Source organism: Poecilia formosa, unplaced genomic scaffold (assembly GCF_000485575.1).
Source record: "Poecilia formosa unplaced genomic scaffold, Poecilia_formosa-5.1.2 Scaffold561, whole genome shotgun sequence".
Taxonomy (NCBI): Eukaryota; Metazoa; Chordata; class Actinopteri; order Cyprinodontiformes; family Poeciliidae; genus Poecilia; species Poecilia formosa.
Genome location: NW_006800500.1, coordinates 32,183 through 41,266, shown reverse-complemented (window position 1 = coordinate 41,266; position 9,084 = coordinate 32,183). Strand labels below are relative to the sequence as shown.

Below are 9,084 nucleotides of genomic sequence, written 5' to 3'. Positions count from 1 at the left end.
ACACACACACACACACACACACACACACACACACACACACACACGATGCCACTTCCTGTCCCTGATCAACCAAACATCATAAACTGATCAATCAACTAATTTAATTATGTCAGTTAAAGCAGAGAAATGTTGTAATTTTGTAATTTAATGATTTTATTTTAATCTTCGGTTGAAGCAGAGCGTCTCTGTGAAGCTGCTTCAGGAGGAAAGCAGATTTTCTCTTTCTGATCGTTCACTGATCAGATCCGAACTTTGGGTTCGGTTCCTGATCTGAAACATGGGAATGTTCTCCTGCTGGGGTCAAAGTTCACCTCAGTTCAGCTCATTTCTGCAGCAATAATTCAGAACTAACGACCCAAAAAAAGAATCGTTTCAGTTAAAAATCACATTCTGTCCAGTTACCCACAGAGCTTGGTTTGTTATTCTAACCAGTTTAAAAGTTTCTCTCTGAGGAAAACCTGCAGAGCATCACTCCTCCTGACCAGCAGGGGGCGACAGAGGAAACCTCCATCAGAACCAGAACCGGCTTGGTACCAGCCACCGACTGTAACTTTGAGAAAACAGAAACAGAAGAACTGATGTCAGAGTAAAATAACTCCATTTTGTTTATTCTTCATTCATTTTGAGCAGAAAGATTTTCTGACTGCTGATTGGTGGGAAATCTGAAGGGGGCGTGGCTTCTACAGAGTCCATGCTGCAGTGGGAGGAGCCTACACGCCTTATAAGGACGGGACAGGAAGAAGGTTGGTGTGCTTTAAGGACAAGCTTGAGGAAAGGCGTCCCTCAGGGCCGTGTCCACTCTGCTGCCCAAAAATAAAAATAAAACTTGGATGATTTTTTATGATTCTTATGTATGATGAGTCCATTAATGAACTGGTTTTATGTTTAACTGCGTATCAGATATACTGTTGGAACAATTAGTATTTTATCAATTAATTGTTTTATTGTCTAAAGTTTGATGTAAATTATTCTGAATAAATATTTTCTGTTTTATTGATGTCAAAGTTTTTGCTCATGCTGGAACAACTTTAGGATCTGATTATGACTAATGAGTGGACAGAGGTCATGTGGAGGTCATGTGGAGGTCAGGTGGAGGTCAGGTGGAGGTCAGGTGAGTTGTTAGGATGTGATAATTGAAGGTTTTTGGTTCTTTTAGACTTTATTTTCTTCCGTCTGGATCGTCTCCTGATCTTTTCTGAAACTGTTTTTTTTTCCTGGTTTTCTGATTCGCTGCTCTGGATCCAGCAGCAGGTTGATGACCTTCATCGTCCTCCTCCTCCTCCTCAGAGTGTTTTTGTCCTGAACACACCTGAGCTCTGCAGGAAGCTCTTTGTGTTGCTGCCTTTTGTTCGGCGCTGCGCTGACGGAGACGGGGTTGCTTTTGTTTTCAGCTCTGATGAACATTTTCACCTCCTGCCTCATTGTCTGCTTCTGACTCAACAACAAACCCGTTTCCATGGAAGAATCTGTATTTCTCAACGTTCTGCCTCCATCAGCGTCCGTGTTTCTGTCAGCAGAGCCATTCTGTTCAGATTTCTGCTCTGAAACGTCTGAGAACGAATCTGAAGAGGGAGAATATTACCGAAACAATATTCATTTAATCCAAAACATTTTTTTCAGAAACAAACTTGTTTTCAAGCTGAAACTTGAGCAGAGCAGTTTGGTGCTGATAATTCAGAAAAGTTACTGTCAAATAATTTGAGTTATTGACTCATAAGAGAAAAAAAGGAGTTTATATCTTCTTAATATAAATGTCACACTTTACATATTTAGTTTGAATCTAAATATCTAATAAATCTCACATGTAGTGAATTCTATAAAACATAATATTTAACTTAAAACGTTATATTTAGATTGCTTTAGAGACACTTGGCTAAATCGTTTACTAACTGAATATTTAGTCAGTTTAAGGCTGAGGAAATATTTGGCCAGTTAGGAGCTAAACATTTAGCTCATAACATTTAGTTTAAAGTGTGACAGTTAGAAATAACTGAATGATGAGAAGCTTCAGGTCATCAGGAACTTTGAACTTTAATCTTGTTTCATGACGATCCGGGGTTCTCTGCAGCTTCCAGACAGTCAGTATGTTACCAAACAGTGTCTGACTTCCTGACCAGGATCAGCTGACCTGCAGGTCGTCAGGGATGGCAGCATCTGATTGGCTGCCAGCCTGATGATGTCACCGTCTGTCCATCAGCCACAACCGCCTGTCTGCACAGAGTAATGAATTCACTGCTCCATTAGGGCCGCCCGCTGAGACACACACACACACACACACACACACACACACACACACACACACAGGGCTGCAGAGAGCCGGGGCAGGGGAGTTAGGCTCTCAGGTCAATTAGCAGCTAATTGGTGGACAAGCTCTCATGTTTGATTGGCTAATTATCCAGTTAGCAGTTTGAGTTGAAGGAGGAGATCTGACCACACACACACACACACACACACACACACACACACACACACACAGCAGGTACCTAAAACAACATGATCCATCCAGCAGCATATCAGGATGGAGATTCTGTGTCAGAAACTTTTAATCTGTAAATGTTTTCCCTCCTTCAGTCCGGTCGACCCGGTTCTACTGGAACCAGAACATCTGCTCCACCTCCAGCTGCTGTGGCTCTGAGTCAAACCAACCTGTTCCCCTCCTGGCCTGTGGGGGCGCTGCACCAAGAACCACTGAAGGAAACGAAACAAAAACCTCTGAAGACACTGAGAGCAACTTCCTTCTTCACCAGATGGAAACAAGATGGAGGATTTTAGCGGTTGGAGAATTTCTCTTTAGGCTAAAGACCAGGAGCCATTTCTGCTGCTAGCGTTGGCTAGCATATTAGCTTTGATTGATTGTATTTACCCAGAATGCCCTGCTCTGTAGTTCACTTCCTGCTTTTGAAGTGGTCTCTGGTCCGCTTGGCTTTCACATTCAAGCTGAACCAGAGTTCACTTCAACCGAACCCAGACTGAGGTTTGGAGGACCAGAGGTCAGAGGTCGATTAGTTTTCACACCTCTCCAACTGGACTGGACTTTGACTAGGCATATGGACTGGAGTTGGGATAAAACCTAAATCTGTTTCTGAAACAGAAATCCAGAAGAAGCAAATTGGAAATAATAATAATAATAATGACAACAACAGATTAAAGGAGCTGCTTTGATTTTTGTTCATTTCTTGTGTATTATTGATGTTCTGAGTTTTTGCTGCTGCAGATTCAGATCAGCAGTAAATCACTGGTCCTGGTTCTGTAACCCGGTTTCTCGGTTCTGGTGGTACAGTGTGCTCCTGTCTCATGGCTGCTCTCACACCTTCATCACATTAGCTGCTCCTCCTCCGGCTCTGTGTGAGTTAATTGCAGGGTAGCAGAGAGGAGCGCTGGATTCGCGGCGCGGGGCGTCCAGGAGGAGCCGACCCTGTCATTTAGCTCTGTGGCTGCGAGCTCAGAGTGGCAGCGAGCTGGAGGGTTACCCAGCATGCCGCGGGGCAGAGTGGACCAAGCCGCATGACAGTGGGCGCCTAATGGCAGCTCACGCACACACACACACACACACACACACACACACACACACACACACACACACACACACACACACACTGCGGTGAGGCTAATGACAGCTGCCTTTTAATGTTGAGCAAGGAGGTAACCTGAGTGTGCCTGTGTGTGAGAGAGCAGTGGGGGGGACTCGTCAGGCTGAAGGGCGATCATTTAGCTGCTCTCTCTCTCTGGATGTGAATATGAATGAATGATGGAGAGCAGAACCAGAACCAGAATGTGGTGCGTTCAGGAACTCCAGGTTCTGCAGGTTCTGGTTGCTGCCCGTCTCTGGTCCGGATCAACCCAGTCCAGGTTCCTCTCCTGCTCCATGTGGGTCGGTCCTGGTTCTGCAGACCCAACAGAGTAAGAACCCAGAACATTTTCCAGTTTGAAGTTTTTGACGACCAAACAAAGAGCTGTGTTTTCCTGAGCAGCCAATCAGAGCGCAGGTTATTAAAAGGCCAGAATGGTTCAGAGGGAACCTGCAGCTTTCAGCCTTCAGCGCCTCGGCTCTGTGACTGACACGCCGACATTATCAGGCAGTTACAGGCTCAGTGGGTAGAAAGTAGCAGCTAATTACAGCAGATCAGAATAAAAGGCTTTCAGAGAGAAACCAGGAGAAACGAAGTAATGAGCAGAATATAAAGAGGAGGAGGAGGAAGAGGAGCGAGAGGAAGAGGAGGAGGAGGGAGAGTTTCAGTTTCCAGGTGACCCAAACTCTTCATTTATTAAAGAAACAAACATGGAAGGAAAATAATTTTTGCTTTTTGATTCTTTTTATAGATCAAATCTGAAAAGTGTGGCATACCGTTACATTCAGCTCTCCGAATCAGAACTCTGTAGAACCTTCAGGTCAAACTCTTCTTACCTCCTGCAGCAGCGAGCTGCGCTATGGCACCAGGAACCAGAGATCGGCACTGATGTGGATCTGCTGTTGCTGTGAGCAAAGACATAAGAGTAGACCCCGCATTGGCTGCTCCAGGAAATACGGCGGCCATCTTGGAGCGGTATACCCTCCTACTTTGCTCAATCAAAACAGCAGAAGATGCCTCAGCACTGAGGGATATTGTTGTTCTGGTCGATGGATTATTGATGCGAGGGCTCCACAGACATTTCACAAGTAAGAATTGTTCATAAATGTTGCTTTGATAGATGTTTGAATATGGTTTCCAGTAACAGAAAACCGTGTTATGAAATATTAAATGCGCTGATACGTCATTGTGCTGCTAAACACATAACGCTGAGTGGAGGGGTGGATCGCTCCAAGATGGCCGCCCTAAATCTCGTCAGCGACAATAGATGAGAGCGGTCCATGAGGGTCTATCCTTATATTATGTCTATGGCTGTGAGGCCCGGACCGGATCGGGTCGGATCGGGTCAATCTGAGGAGACGAGTCTCCCTCTGAGTCTTGCTGTTTTCATTTCATACAGTTTTTGTTTTGTTTTTCTTAAAGCTTTTAAAGCTGCAAACAGAGAAAAACATTCAGAACCGAGAAGCAAAGAGACTGAAGGACAAGTAGAGAGAGAGAGAGTGTGTGTGTGTGTGTGTGTGTGTGTGTGTGTGTGTGTGTGTGTGTTTCAAAGGCAGAAATAAAAAGATGAAAAACAAAACGAAAGAGGAAATCGGGATGAAGTGAAAAATGGAGGGAAAACAAAGTAAAAAAAAATGAATTAAAATCAGAAACATTGAAAAGGAAGAATGAAAGAAAAAGACAGGACGGATGGAGAGAAGAGATGGAGAATGAATAAAAATGTGAAAGAGAAAATCTGAAAAGTGTGAAAAGCTGAAAACTAAAAGTGAATCATTGGCTGAGGTCACCATGGCGACAGCCTGCTGCCTTGCCCAGAGGCAGCAGGGAATCAAACCTCCACCGTGTGTTTGCTGCTGAAGGTCGTCCTGCTGGAGGTCGTCCTGCTGAAGGTCGTCCATTATGCAGATGAAAAGCTTCAGTCAGAGGCGGCGTCCTTGTGCTGCAGCAGGTGGAGACGCAGCTCAGCTTTTAGCGTCTATTCAGCGAAAAACACTTAAAAAACACTTTAATTACCAGAAAGACGGCCAGGCGTTCCTCAGGACAGCAGCAATGCATGCTGGGAAGGTCAGCTAGCAGACTGGATCCATATTTAGATATCAGAAGATAATTGATCATATTTTAGTGAAAATATCCACAAAATCAGCAGCAGATTCAATTCAACTGAGATTTACTGTTTTTATTCTTTCCTCAACCATCAGACTGGTCAAGGAGCTTCTTTACAAATGTGACTGTGGATGCTAATGTTAGCATTAGCTGCTAAATGTTAGCACTGAGATGCTATTTCAGGCTAGCATAGCTTTGCTCACAGGCTAATTGCTTTTAGCACAACCATGATGGGTGTTTTCCCATCAGATCGTTCAGAAGCAGAAATTAACCGAGAGCAGCGACTAAATAGCAACTGTTAGCGGATGTGGCTGTGCGTCAGATTAACGGTGTACCGGAAACACATGAGAACAAAGGTTCCTACTCTGAGCTGAAATTAAAACGTTAAAATCTAAACTCTGCAGGAACCTTCAGTTCTTGAAAGGTTAATCTGGACCAGAACCGGGCCAGACATCAGGCCCAGAATCATGTTGAAACTGGATCCCAATAACCAGAACCAGAACCAGAAGCAAAACTTTCCTCTGTTGTCAGACAAAATCCTCAGGAAACATCAGGCTGGCTGAACTGGGTTCAGGTTCTGGTTCCTGTGATTCCAGTCAACTTCATCAGTTTGTTTCATCAGAACCTTCCTGTTGTGAGGGGAACTGTCCGGACATTCTGCCCGTCCTGCAGCCGAACCGCGGAGTGAATCAGTCTAAACAGCGTGAGCTCCCCCTGGTGGCCAGAAGCTGGAACCGCATCCCGGTTTCAGCTCGGAGTTTTTCCATTAAATGTGTTTGGTGACAGAATGAAGGATGAACTGATGGAACCTGATGAACTTTTTTATTTTATAAATTATCGAAGGAATTTGATTTTCAAGAAGTTCTGAATTCAGAGAAAAGGGGCGGGGCATCAGGGTCCTGATGGGTTTAGAGGTCAAAGTTCATGTTCAAATGAAACATGAAGAAAATGTTCTGAGAGCTGATCAGGTTCACCAAAACCAAGTCCGAATCGAACTGATTGGCTCGCCTATTACCTGGTTACCTTCTGACCTGCTGCATTGATCACAATCAACGATCTGACGTCAGACCCGCTCCCACCAGACTCCGTTCAAAGTTTGTTGAATTTAACCGGAAGTTGCTCCGGAACGGGACGTCGGGACCACGTGACTGGCTGAACACCTGCGGCTCACCTGTGACGCCACGCCCTTCCTCCGGCTCAAACAAATTCATCACAGCTTTTAGCTTCTATTAATTCACATATTATTTTTTAATTATTCTCTGAAAATTAATAATTTATAACTTTTAAATCATGAACCGAGCTCAGATCTGGACCGCGGTTCCGAACTTCCTGGCAGGATTTATCCGGACCGACTCTCCGCGCTGAGAGTGGCCGGCTCAGGGAGCGCGTTTCCCGGGGACAGGAGCTCACCTGATCTGCCGGTTCCTCCGCCGGGTTCGGCTCTGCGGCTCCGGATGCAGGTTCGAGTCCGGCTCAGTTTAGGCATCATGATGATGATGATGATGACTCTTCCTCTGACCTCAACTCCTGCTCGCAGCGGCACAGGGCGCCCCCCGGTGGTGAAAAACATGCTCGGTTCTGTCACGGGTGATCAAAGTGCGGCCCGGGGGCCATTTGTGGCTCCTGAGTGCAACTGAAGAACAAATTTGGCTGCAAGATGGTTGACAGAGACACTCAACATATTCTTCTTTTAATAACCAGATTTTTAGCATTTTCTGATTTCATAGTAAATCTGAGCAGTGACTGTAAAGCAGAAGAATCTGTAATTAATGACGATATTAAATGTGACCAAATAGAGCAGACATTCCCAGTTAAAGCGACAGGAGCCCCATTCATTAAACTGGATTCCTTCCTTTAACAGCAAACATGAAAACTTTAACATCATGGATTAATTTACTGAAACATCATGATTGGCTTATTGTTGATAAAATACATGTAAATATTTACATTAAATGTAAATAATGTAAATGCTTACTGGCTGGTTTAGATGCAGGTTGTGGGTCTGAATCCCGGTCAGGACTCTCCAGGTTCTCCATCAAACAGAAACACGATGGGAAAGTCTGGAATCGTTTCCTTCAGTGACATTATGGCTCATATTTTATTCATTTTACTGTAATTACACTGAATCATATTGAATCTTTTATATTAAGATAAAAACATCATGAAAAAGAAACAACTTTAGAAAATCCAGGTTCAGTTTTAACACCAATTTTCTCTTTAATTTCAAAATAAGAACTTTAACAGCAGCAGCTCTTCATTCATTCATTAATTCATCCAGTAACGACGGACGATTTTCAGTGTTTTATTTCTTTGATCCAGATCATCATCATCACCATGGCAACTAAACACAAACATTAAAATACAAAATCTAAGCTTTAAGATGCAAACAGCCAAACCAGGCTGAGGTTCTGTCTTTTTCCCATGATGCACCTGAAGGCCTCTGTAAGGCCTGCCCTCATTGGCTACGGCAGCCTGCCAGGTACAAAACAAAACAAGCATTACAAAGTAAAAACACCTTCAAACTAAACTAAAAATAAACATCAAAACAAACATCCATAAATCTGCAAATTAATTTCAAATTATTTACAAATTTCAATTTACAATTTTAAATAATTTACTATCCATTACATTAATAAAAATGATCATCCAGAACAGGTGTCAAACTCAAGGCCCGGGGGCCAAATCCGGCCCGCCGTAGCTCCTCATGCGGCCCTCTGGACGCACAAATGGAAACTTTCAGTATTATTTTATTTATCAAATCAGTTTTCATTACAGTAGATCCGTCACTTCCTGCAGTTTTTCTCAGAAATTCATGAAAATCAGTTAGCACTGCAATGCTAACTGCTAATGCTAGTGTTTCTTTTTTATTGCAAAAAAAATCGTAAAAATGACTTCTGGTGATGATCGGTGTGAGAAGACGTTCAACTTAATCTCATTTCAATAAGTTCTGATCATTATTCTAAAGGATCGGATCTGGAAACTCCTCCAGCCGGACCAGAACCAGGTCTGAAAACCAGCCTCCTCTAGTGGGACATGAGGAGAACCAGTAGAAGCAGCTGCTGACTTTTCTTCTGACCTCTGACCTGCTGATTTTGCTGCTGTATAAACTGAAGCTACGGAGCTCCAGTCCTGCCCAGCGTTCAGTCAGCGCTCTGCTCCTTTAAGGGACACAGCTGCTGTCCCTGCAGCAGCCACCAGGTGGAGACTAGGAGTTCTCAGAACATCATGATGTTGCCACGATCCTCTGATGCATTCTGGGAAATGGAGTCATGAGGTCAGGGCAAACCTGTCTTCATCCTCCTCTTCCTCTTCCCTTCGTCTCTGAGCTTTGTGGTTCTGGAACAAACAAACATCACATGTGATTGGTCCATTGGTCCATCACAGCTGAATCCCAGGTCAAAGGTCAGCACCA

General features: G+C 44.0%; 1 long non-coding RNA gene across 1 annotated transcript; it reads right to left on the bottom strand.

Moving 5' to 3' along the window:
* Positions 1-5,278: 5,278 nt before the first annotated feature.
* Positions 5,279-7,403, bottom strand: LOC107834248 (uncharacterized). Its single transcript, XR_001660037.1, has 3 exons — positions 7,083-7,403; positions 5,583-5,646; positions 5,279-5,508 (listed from the first exon to the last, which is right to left on the bottom strand). It is a non-coding gene; the product is annotated as an uncharacterized LOC107834248 (long non-coding RNA).
* Between the last annotated feature and the right edge of the window lie 1,681 nt (positions 7,404-9,084).